The 12,851-nt window shown below is 29.4% G+C and overlaps 1 long non-coding RNA gene across 1 annotated transcript; it reads right to left on the minus strand.

The window, feature by feature from the left end:
* Nucleotides 1-2,151: 2,151 nt before the first annotated feature.
* On the minus strand, nucleotides 2,152-10,796 carry LOC135950156 (uncharacterized). Its single transcript, XR_010575938.1, has 3 exons — nucleotides 10,657-10,796; nucleotides 10,182-10,590; nucleotides 2,152-2,335 (listed from the first exon to the last, which is right to left on the minus strand). It is a non-coding gene; the product is annotated as an uncharacterized LOC135950156 (long non-coding RNA).
* Between the last annotated feature and the right edge of the window lie 2,055 nt (nucleotides 10,797-12,851).

Genomic DNA, 12,851 nt, shown 5'->3' on the forward strand with positions numbered 1-12,851 from the left:
TGCGTTCATATCCATTTTTGAATATAAGATGTATATCCTCGTCGCCAAATGTTAAAAATAACAAATTTTAATTTTTTATATAAAAACAATATTAAATCTTTATTGAATGAATAATTTTCAAAGAATAATTTTATTTAAAATATGACAGACAAAAGTTTCAAAGAGAAATTACAATTAGTATTATTTGTTTTTAAAACAAGTAGATATATTCATAACAGTTATAAATGTAAATAACAGAGATAGGTAAATTCTCTGCGAGTTTTCCCTAATTAATTTGCCACGTAAAAAACATAAGGGAGACATATTATATATCAATGGATAGATGTAGATACAAAAAGAGTTTTTAGTGAAATTTTACAGTTATGCAGAATTTTCTATTTAAAATGTAAAAATAAAAACAAATTTTGAAATTTATTATCGGCAATCCCGCAATTCTCAAAAAAGTTTTGAAAAATCCCAAAAATGGCAATTTTTAGTTTTTTGGCTATAATATACATACCAGAGTCGGGATTATCGGAACCCTTTACAAAATAATTAAAAATCGGTTACTATATTTTGATATCGAATATGCGATTTGAGAATTTTTGCCCTAAATTTGAATTTTACATAAGAAATATACGTTTTTTAATGGAGCTGCTCCCATCGGTATCAAACATTTTACATTTTTTTTTCATTTAAAATATTTGATTAGAAATTAGCTTTTCAAAAAGTATAATTTCCTTATACATCATTTTAGAAATTTTTTACGATAACTTAAAAAGAAAAAAAGGAATTTTTTCCCAAAACATTAGCGAAAAATCGCCTTTCTAAATTTTTTTAAATTCGAATGCATTTAACTTTGGACTTAGTCATTATTTTTAAACAATTCTTTTTCTATTTGACACATACATGTGTTGTTACTCCAATAAAAGGAAATTGGAGAAAATCGGGAAATATTTAGATCCGCTGTTATCAAAAAACTGGACTAGGGTGGGTAAAAATGTTTAAAATTTAATTTTCAAATGCGAATATCTCCTAAGCTAATTATCTTTTATATCTTAGGAGATATTCGCTACGCCGGTGTTTTTTATAGTGCTCGATGAGGAGATTCTATATGTGTAATCGGAACACAAACGAAAACGAATAAGATTGTTTTAAAAATGTAACATACCCGAGGTGTCCTACTTTGAGGACCCTTGTTCGCTTGTGGGCCCATGAGGTTCAAGTTCAAAACTTAAACTCGACAACACTTCCTCTTTGTGCATGTGAAATATTTATTTCCCTCTATTTTTTTTCTATACCACTGTGCGATGTTTATTAGGGCGGCCTTATTATTGTAACTAATTTTTCAATTTGATCGGTGCTCCCAAGGTTTAAAATAATTCTCCGTGATTTAAAAATCAAATTCTGAAAATGTTAGCAATATTGATTATAGTTTTTAGATGACGGAAAACAATTTTACACCTTGGAATCACCGAAAATCTTAAAAGGGCAATGTAAGGGCTACCCTTATATATAAGTAGAAGTAAACTCACTTTTCATCCACCAACTTCAAACGACAATAGTACTCCCTATTGTTTAGCATTAAATTTTCACTCGTGTAAATATTTGACAACATTCCTTTGGAATCCTTAAATTGAAATTTATGATCGGCATTTGAATCATGCTCAAACTCAAATAGTGCTGTACCATTTTCATCCAAAAATGATTCATATACTTTACTGCCATGTTCCATGGTAACTGGCGACTTGTGGTCCAAAACGGCTGCTCCCGTCCAATGTTTCACATAAACTTTCAGGCGATATGGTTTATTATTTTCAAATTCAATCTCATCATAAGGTATATCCAAATTATAATGCTCCTTACGTATATATATATATTCTGTCTCTGTTTCAGTTCTGCCCGTGTGCTTTTCGCTTAGTTTCGCCTTAACCCTTAGACCGTAGATATTATTAATGTGCTTTTCGTTTTTAATATTGAACTCGACAGAACCTAAACTTTCAATATCAATACTTTTGGTTTGCAAGAGCACATTATCATCAGCATTATACAATTCAATTGTTGCATTACCTTCCACATACTTGTGAAATGTATATTTTCCAAATATTACAACGTTAATGTAACCACTGTCCCAAACAATAACCGAAGGAGTTTTCAGGTAGACACTGAATTTTGGCAGAATATAATTATTTATTGTAATGGTTTTTGAGCTGGAATAGTCATATGTTCCACCTAGAACAACTTTGATTTTCCAAAATCCAAAAACAGGATATTTGGATAGTTTGAATTTATCAGTATAAACACCTTTGGTAAGCGTAATATCCTTGAATTGTTTTACACGATTACCTTCATGGTCCTGAAAAGATATTAATGTTGAAATGTAGACAGTGGACTGTGAAATTCAAAATTGATTTTACAGACGGAATTTTAACTTTGTAATTTCCAAACCCAAAAAGCTGTTTCTAAATTAATCTTATCTCGTTTAATTACCTTTTACTTATTCATAAGATTGAATGCAAAAATAATTGAAATTGTTAAAACAAAGAGAATAATAAAGCTATAGTTTGTATAAAAAACAAATCAGAGTGCTGAATACTGTTAATTACCTTCATCAACATTTTTTTGTAAATAAAGCTGGCATTTCTAAACGGATCGGTATAAAATTTGACGTGGGCGTAGCCAAGGAGTATTCGAGTTTAAATTATTAAAACGGTCTCTACAAATGCTCCAAGGGCTCAAAGTAGGGTACCTTCGACATGTAAAATATTTAAACACGTGAAATGTTTTTGTTTCCCATCCGATTTCTATTGCTATTTATCTCTTATAATTTCCGAGTTATCGGCATTTCAAAATTGAAATTTTAAAATTTTGCAATACCTTGGTCCGTTTATATAAAAATATAGGGCGTACTTTTGGACCGAATGTACTCTAATTTGTTTGCTAGTTAGACCACTAAATTGAGAATAACAGACTTCAGAGCAATATCAATTATGGATCCAAAAATAAACGATTTTCAATTTAAATATTCAAAAAATAGTTGATTATTGCCATTTTTGGGCGAAAAAATCATCCATCTGAATGCATAACAATTTTATATTTTTCTGTAAGGTATCTTTATGGAGAACATTTTGGTATAAAAACCATGTCCTATTTTTCGAATATGTCGCCACTACGCCCTTCGGAATGTGACCTATTTCTTAACAAATTTGGGACACATGTTTTAAAATCCCAAAGCTGGGATAAAAAAATGGAAAACAGCTTTAGAAACTTTGATGTGTTCCCTATTTCTCCCCAAAATATTTTCCCAACCCAGCAGAGGGAGCTTTAAAAACGATAATTTTTGTGTATAGATTTTTGATAATAAAATGAAGTTATTCGTGTTAATATTTGCCAATATTTTCTTGAATATATCTAAAAAAATAAAATTATTAAAATTAATAACATATGTATGTGAATCCATAGGAAACCTTATTTAAACCAACATACCATATTCGATATCTATAAGGATTCAGAATATAAATTGGGTGTAAGACTTAAAAATGCGAGATTTTTTTAAATTTTTAGCTTTTATTTTTACAATATATTTGTATAAATTTATTCAAAATATTGGTCATTGTGATATGGATTCCGAGCATCTTTTGAGTCCAAGAACGAATCAAGCCAATATAGGATACTCTGTTCCAAAGTGAAGCGTATCCCATTGATCGAAACACATAGTAATATGACGGGATAAGGTCAGCACTATAAAGCGGGTGATGAAAAATTTGCCAACCTCTTCATTCTATATAGTATCTAACAGGTATTCCAACATGTAGTCGATTGTTGTCATGATGAAATATTACGGTTTCATGTCTGGCCACATATTCTGTGCAATTTTCGGCTAATGCTTCAAACTAATCAGTTGTATTCGGTACAGTTTCCATGTGTCTCATCAAATTTTAGCAGCTCATAATAGATAGGACCCTATTGGTTTCACCAAATACAGAGCAATACCTAACCGCCATGGCTATTTGGCTTTGGTGTCGATTCGGCTGGTTGGCCGAGCTTCACGTACGATCTCTTACGCTTCGGGTTATTGCAATGGATCCATTTTCCATCGCAAGTGATGATTCGAACATGCAAAATCGCCTTTCAAGGTCTTTCGGCACCAATTCGTATGGTATGGTTCCGCTTTTGGATGAATTCTGCTGCTATTTTAAATTACTGCTTGAGTAGCTTCTAATGATTTTGCAAGCTCTTGTTGAGTTTTACAACAATCTTCATGGAGTAATGCCTCCAATTCATGGTTTTCAAACTTTTTTGGATCCACTTCCGAAGAGAACTAACCATTATTCGCACATTGAAACCAATAGAACACATTCGCCATAAGCTCTGCTGAGGGATCGGTGTGCATCAGCTGCACTTTTATTCAAATTAAAGAACTAAAGCAAAACTTCCCGCATATGACGCTTTGTTGTTTACACTATAATGTTCAATAACCAAGTGAGAATAAATGACAGATATGACATATAAGTTATTAAAAACCGCATTTCAAAGTCATAAACCCAGTATATAACATATATACTTTATAATGTCACAAATAAATATTGTAGAAATTACATACGAAATCATAAACTTATATTACCACTCATAGTGCACTGTTAATACATTTAGTAAAATTATTTTATTTCGCGCGAGTTACGATGGTAACCCTCTTATATTATTTACATACTAATTACTCTCTTTATTACTTATTCATAATATCTTGATCATCTATTTTCGTTATTCCTTAATTCTCATTTTAAGTTTTGAAGTAATAACCATCATTGTTTTAGTATTATAATTTAGTCATATAAGAATACTCTAAATGAAAAGACTTAATAAAATATTAAATAAAACAATAAATTTGTGTTAAACTATTTAATTACATAACTGGCGCAGTCGTTTATTTGAACCTAATTAAAAATTGGATATAATAATTAAATCTAAAAAAAAATATAAACTGAAGTTTATTATTTAAATAAAAATCAAAGTGTATCGGTTATTTAAAGAAAATAACATAATATTAAATATCTATTAATAAAAGTACATAAATATTACATATAAATAATAAAAACATATTTAATGTCAACTAATTTGTTATTTAAACCAAAATCAAAGACTTGATAACAACAATTATGTTATTTAAATAAAGTACAGTTTGTAACAAAACATATTATAAAAATAAAAACTTTATTTTATTTTAAAAATTTTGTTGGACATTGAAACAAAATAAGAACGTAGTGAAAAATATCACCGTTAAAACAATTTCAAGGTTACATTTCTGTAACTCTTTAAATTATAAAGAATAAAATAATAAAGTGAATTGGCCGTTAACATCACAACATTCAAATACAAAAGAGGAGAACACACACTCAATACAATAAAATTAACAATTGAAACAACAAAAAGTGGGAGCCAAAGTTATTGAGTTGTGAATGTGGAGCAGATATTTAATGAGAGCGGGAGAGTACTAAACAATAATATAAATAACAACAATATTGTAATACAAACAATAATATCATCATGGAGCCATCATTCACTCTATCAATCAACGATGTTTTAAAAGATGCTCAACGGATTCATGAATTTAGAGGCAATGATGAATTCGCCTTAACATCATTCCTGAGAGAGGTTGACACATTATTTGAACTTGTACAAAGTCAACCAGATGCTAAACATTACATATATAAACGAATTATTATAAACAAGGTGCAAGGGGAAGCACTTCACGTCATCAGAACGTTAGGGGCAAATCCAAGCTGGGAGGAAGCAAAAGAAGCCTTAATAAGAAATTTTGGAATTAAAGAATCTTACCATCAACTTTATCAAGATGCATTTGAAGCAAAAAACAATGGTATTGTAAGTTATTATAAATACTTAAGAAATATTTTATGTAAAATCAATGAAAAATATGAATATGACATAGAAAAACCGATAGAATTTAGCCCTTTATATACAGAAAAAATTATTTTAAAAACTTTTGTAAATAATATAGATGTAAATCTAGCCTCTGTAATTGTGAATAGAAATTTAATGAAACTAAGAGTTGCTTATAACTTACTAGAAAAAGAGGGTTTGATTAGAGATGATGTTGAGGAAAAGAAATTTAATTTGAATCGTGAGAATAAGGGTAATAATAGAAAATATAGAAACAATGGAAATAATTTTCGCAATAATGATAGTGGTAATTTTAACAATCAGTATGGTAATTATAGACAGAATTCATATCCTAATTCCAATCAATATGGAAATAACTCTTATTTTAATAATGTTCCTACAAATTCTCAAAACTCTTCTGGACAGAATAGATATATTACTAATGTAAATTCTCAAAATGATCGAAGAAATCATCAAACAGGGAATAGTAGTGGAAATTTCAGGCAAGATAATTCTCGAATGGACGTAGATCACCTACAGGAAGTAGAGGAAAATTATGACGTTGAGGAGGAGGTAAATTTTCTTACAATAGCCTCCACAGGGCACTTCCAATAGTAGATCTTACTATAGGTAAGGACAAGATAAGGGCTCTAATCGACACCGGTTGCACTACGTCGTTACTTGATCATGATAAATTACCAGAGTACAGACGATTGTTACTGAAAGATCCAATATCATTTACTTCTTTAAATGGTAGAACAATTATAGATCAAGAAATTATTACTCATTTACCAGTAGAATTTTGTATGAATGCTACAATGGCATGGAAGTTAACATCATTTAAAGGTAAAAATTTTAATGCAATTTTAGGACAAAATCTATTAAAACCACTAAATGCTATAATAAATATGAGTAATAGTTGCTTGACTATAAATAATAATATAATTGAGTTTTTGAAAATGTGTCCATATGGGGAAAGTGGAGTATATCAGTTGGAGTCTTTGAATATTAATAATTTGGTTTTAGATAATATATATAAGGAATTGAATACTGAAGAGGAACATGCTATGGATAATATATTGAATTCTTTTAAAGAATTAATATATATTGAAGGACATGTTTTGGACAATACTAATATTATAGAACACCACATAAATACTACTACCGACAGACCAATTTATACACGGATGTATCGTTACCCACATATTCACGAACAGGAAATATGCAATCAAATTAATGATATGCTAGAGCAGGGTATTATAACCGAAAGCAATTCTCCATACAATAGTCCTTTGTGGATAGTTCCAAAGAAAGTAGATAATTCTGGCCAGAAAAAGTGGAGAATAGTTATAGACTACCGGGGATTAAATAACATTACTATTGATGATAAATTCCCTATTCCCAACATAGAAAATATATTGGACAAATTAGGTAGAGCTCAATATTTTTCAACCATTGATTTGGCTAAGGGTTTTCACCAAATTCTTGTTAAAGAAGAAGACCGGTCGAAAACAGCATTCTCCACACCATACGGACATTATGAGTTTGTAAGAATGCCTTTTGGGTTGAAAAATGCCCCTGCTACCTTTCAGAGACTTATAAATGGTGTTCTTCGTGATTTAATAAATAAAATATGTGTAGTATATCTGGACGATATCTTGATTTTTTCAACTAGTTTTCAAGAACATGTTTCCAATATAAAAAGAGTGTTTGAAAGATTAAGAGAAGCTAACCTAAAAAAACAGATAAATAAATGTAAATTTTTTGCAAGGGAAACTTTGTATTTAGGTCATATTTTAACGCCACAAGGAGTCAAGCCTGACCCAGCTAAAATTGATACCATTTTGAAACTTAAATTACCAACCACTACAAAGGGGATTAAATCATTCCTGGGTATTACAGGTTATTACAGAAAATTTATCAGGGATTTTTCAAAAGTAGCGTACCCCATGATTAAATATTTAAAAAAATGTACCACTTTAAATATAAATGACCCAAATTATATTAATGCTTTCGAGAAATTGAAAAGTATTATTACTGAAGCCCCAGTTTTAAAATATCCTGACTATAAAAAACCATTTCAACTTATAACAGATGCCAGTATGAACTCTTTGGGAGCCGTTTTGCAACAAAATGGACATCCAATATGTTTCACTAGTAGAACTTTAAATGACCATGAACGAAATTATTCAGCTACTGAAAAAGAGCTTTTGGCAATTGTGTGGGCAACAAGTTATTTCAGACCCTATTTATACGGCATGAAATTTGACATCCTTTCAGATCACCAACCATTAAAGTGGCTTTTTGTAAAATCTCAAAGTAGAGAGTTGAATCCTAGACTTTATCGGTGGATATTAAAGTTGAGTGATTTCAATGTGACAGTCAATTATATAAAAGGAAGGGATAATCAAGTAGCAGATTTTTTGAGCCGAATAGATAGTGATTCAGGGGAAATTAATATTTTGGATGATTGTGATTCTATGTATAATAATATGGACGTTGGTCTGGCGACAATTCACTCTCAAGAGGAAGAATTACACGATCATATTGGTATTTTGGATACGACAGTAAATAGATTTAAGACTCAAATCATTCTAACTGAGAATAAAACAGTTGAATTTGAAATAAGGAATGGTAATAGAAAAGTATATATAAACTCAACGGACATAGAAGACAATTTGGATGGAATCCTGGAAAGAAATATTATAAAAGGTAAAGTTGGCATATTTACGGAATTAGACGATCACAAATATAATATTTTGCAGGGAAGAATAATAGAATTATTTAAGGGAAATAATGATCTGAAGTTTGTAAGATGTTCGTACAATGCCAGAGAAATGTCATCTGAAGATGAAACCTATAAACAGATTGACCATTATCATAGAACTGAAACCGGACATTCGGGAATAAATGAGAATTATGAAGGTTTAAAGAAAATAATTTATTTTCCAAACTTAAAACTTTTGATTCAAAAATATGTAAATAACTGCGATGTATGCAGTAGGGCAAAATTTGATCGAAATCCTGTTAGGGAAAAATTTCAATTAACAGAAACTCCAACTGATATCGGACAAATCATTCATATGGATATATACACTAATTCGAAATTTAATTTTTTGATTTTTTTTGATAAGTTTTCAAAATTTGCTACCGCTTATTATTTGGAAGATCGAACTAACCAAACAATTATTGAGAAAATAATGTTATATAAGTCTCAAAAAGGAAATTTTAATAAGTTGGTTACCGATAATGAATTTAAAAGTGTTAACATAAAAGAATACTTACGAAATGAAGGTATTGAACTTCATTTGGTAAAGCCTAATAGCCATACAGGAAATGCGGATATAGAAAGACTGCACAGTACAATCAGTGAGAAAATTAGGTTGTTAACAATTGAACAAAATCATATGAATATTAAGGATAAGATAAGTAAGTCAATAGAGTTTTATAATAACAGTATCCACTCGGTTATAAAGGAAAAACCTTTTAATGTCGAATATGGGAAATGTAACAAAGTCAAGATACATGAAAATATGGAAACAAATAAACAAATTTATATTGATAAAAGGAATGAAAACAGGGAAATTTATGAAGAACAGAGGGATAAAGGTTATATAAGGAATTATAAGGCTTTGAGACATAAGGAACAACCTAAGTTTAGGGAAAGCGAACTACGAAATATTCATAGTTCAAATATAAAAAGGCCGACGAAATATAATGGAATTTTAGATGTTAGACAATTTATTGATAAATAAATTTGATTTTTCTTTCTTGTATCTCTTAGTAAATATTACTTTATTTTATATTATTTATAACTAAATATTACTTAATTGAAATTAATTTGAAATATTAGATATTAACATAAGTATTTTTTTTACTTTGAATATAAAAATAATTTGTAAATAGTTTTTAAGTAATTCATTATTTTTGTTGTTGTTATAAATTCAATACCTCAAGGACTCAGGAGTGTCCTTTATTTAAGGAAGGGGCAGTTACGATGGTAACCCTCTTATATTATTTACATACTAATTACTCTCTTTATTACTTATTCATAATATCTTGATCATCTATTTTCGTTATTCCTTAATTCTCATTTTAAGTTTTGAAGTAATAACCATCATTGTTTTAGTATTATAATTTAGTCATATAAGAATACTCTAAATGAAAAGACTTAATAAAATATTAAATAAAACAATAAATTTGTGTTAAACTATTTAATTACATAACTCGCGCAAAACTATAAAATTCAAAAACAATTGAAATAAAACAAATCCACTGGTTTTATTTCAGAACTAAGTACTTACCAATATCTCCACACGGACAGGATCTTCGATGTTTAGCGGCCTCGTATGTTCATCCAATATTAGAACACGAAATTGAACTAAATCTTGAGGTTTATAGATTGCCTTATCGGTTTGTATGTAAATTTTTGGACCATAATCTGTTTTTTCATATATACGACTTGTATTTTTGAAACTCAAACCCGATAAGCCTTCAGCACTTAATTCGTAATCTCCGCCGAGTAATTTTTTGGGCAAAAAATCTATCAGTTTTGATTCAAATGGTTTTAAATTTACATCACGAATCTCATTGAAACTAGGTCCCTTAATGGCAAGACGTATAGAACACGGTTCACTGGCTTCATGGAGAGTTACAACAACCGAATATTTTCGATTTGATTTTATATTACCGGGTGCATTTATTGAATAGTAGCTGTAAATAAATGATTTATTCTTTTTATTCTTGATTTGAGATAAATATTAAATCGTTTCACAACACCTAGTGGGGGCTACTGCTGCCACCATAAACTGCATCAGTATGTAATGATTAATCCAATGGTGTTTCATACTGCTAAATCTTTAATTATTCTAGGCAAATCTTTAATTATTTCTATTTAGCCGTATCTCACAACCGCTGACTTTCATTGAGTATAAATGAATGAGTTTTTTTAATATTTGAAAATGAAAGCTGTAGTTTGAATAACAGTCCCTTCACCTACAGCGGATTGTATAATTGTTAGCTTCAGCACCACCATTTCTCTTACTATCTTCTAAGATATTGTTCTTTCCGAAAACAATCAAGTTTACCCAATATTCTTGTTTCTTTGTTTACAAAGATTTAAAATTACCAGTTTCATGTTGCATTTATAATTAATAATCGTAGCGTCACAAAATATTATTTTAATTAATAAATGTTTGTATTCGTTTAACTCAATGATTATATCCTTCACCTTCGTGAGAAGGGTATATATAAGTTTGTCATTCCGTTTGTAATTTCTACATTTTTCATTTCCGACCCTATAAAGTATATATATTCAGGATCCTTATAGATAGCGGAGTCGATTAAGCCATGTCCGCCTGTCTGTTGAAATCAATTTTCTGAAGACCCTAGATATCTTCGGGATCCAAATCTTCAATAATTCAGACATTGTCAGACATGCTTTCGAGAAGTTTGCTATTTAAAATCAGCAAAATCGGTCCATAAATAACGGAGATATGAGCAAAAAACCGGGACAACCTCGATTTTTTACCTATTCTTGATCTATATCTGGATTACTAAGTCATTAATATAGACAATATGGATATCTAATGATAGATATTTCAAAGTCCATTGCAACGATGTAGATAAGGCTATAGTAAGTTGGACCTACAATGGGTCAAAATCGGGAAAAATATTTTTTAATCCGAATTTTTTTTTCATACATTTTTTTTCCAAAAAAAAATTTTAAAAAATTTGGAAAAAACTTTTTTTAAAAAAAAAAAAATTAAATTTTGTTTACCTAAAAATATTTAAAAAAAATATTTTAAAGTATAATTTCGTTAAGGGTATATAAGATTCGGCACAGCCGAATATAGCTCTCTTACTTGTTTTAACTGGTTTTAATATTTTAAAAAGTGTTACTTTTTTAAAGAGTAAGCAGGCAGCCAGCTAATTAATCTTATTTTTGTATGGAATTTCATTGCAGTGACAATATATACTTTGAAACTTAGAATATGTCTAGACATCCATCCCCACATTATTAAGAATTTCGTGAATATACCTTCTATATAATATGTCATGCATCAGGGTATTCAGTATTCATTCTTGGCTAAATTTATTTGTATTATTTGTATTAATTGAGAACTGTATGTACTTTGATTGCAAAATTTTCATGGACTGATAAAACGATGGGTACAAGTAAATCTATTTTTACTCTCTGGCTACAATTTTTGGATTAAAAAATGGTTATCTTAAACATCAAATCAAGTTGTAATACTTCTTTAACTCTTCCAGTCAAGTTTTTTTTGGGTATAAGTTTAAAATCAAACAAATTGCATTTTTACTTTAATCAAGGTTAGTTTATTATAAAAAGTAAGAAAAATTAATCAAAACATGAAAAAACCACCCCATTCCAAGGTTTATTGTGGAGTGAAGTGGTTAGTTTACTAACCACCGTGGCGGTTGGCATTAAAAATAACTATGATAATAAACATTTTATAAATTTTTTGGAAATCGAATATTTTTGACAAAATTTTCTGACCAAACAACCGAAATATCAAAGTAACACTGAATTCGATGAACAATAAACACTCTGTGCTTTTTTTTATTGAATACGTGAAAGTTTCTTAAAAAAACTGATTTTTACAAAATTTTTAAGTTAATATATTTATCTAACCAGAGAATCCTGACGGCAAAGTTTTGCAAAAAATCTTCAATGACTTCAGAAAATATAATTGTTTAGCAAAATGGCAATAGATAATTGCAGTTTTGTGTTGATCAGTTAAAAAGCTAAAAGTTAAATCAAATTAGTAAGTAACAAGTGTTTTCGAATATTTAGCAAGAATAAAATTGGTTTAAAAATTATTTTAAGTGAAAATTTACAAAAATGCCACCAAAAGAACAGGCATTGGTGAAAACAATGAAACGGAATGAGATCGAGAATAACGGTTTTGAGCAAATGCGTCGCAGTGCATCTTCATAGACAGCTGCAGATA

This window comes from Calliphora vicina, chromosome 2 (assembly GCF_958450345.1).
Source record: "Calliphora vicina chromosome 2, idCalVici1.1, whole genome shotgun sequence".
NCBI classification, from domain to species: Eukaryota; Metazoa; Arthropoda; class Insecta; order Diptera; family Calliphoridae; genus Calliphora; species Calliphora vicina.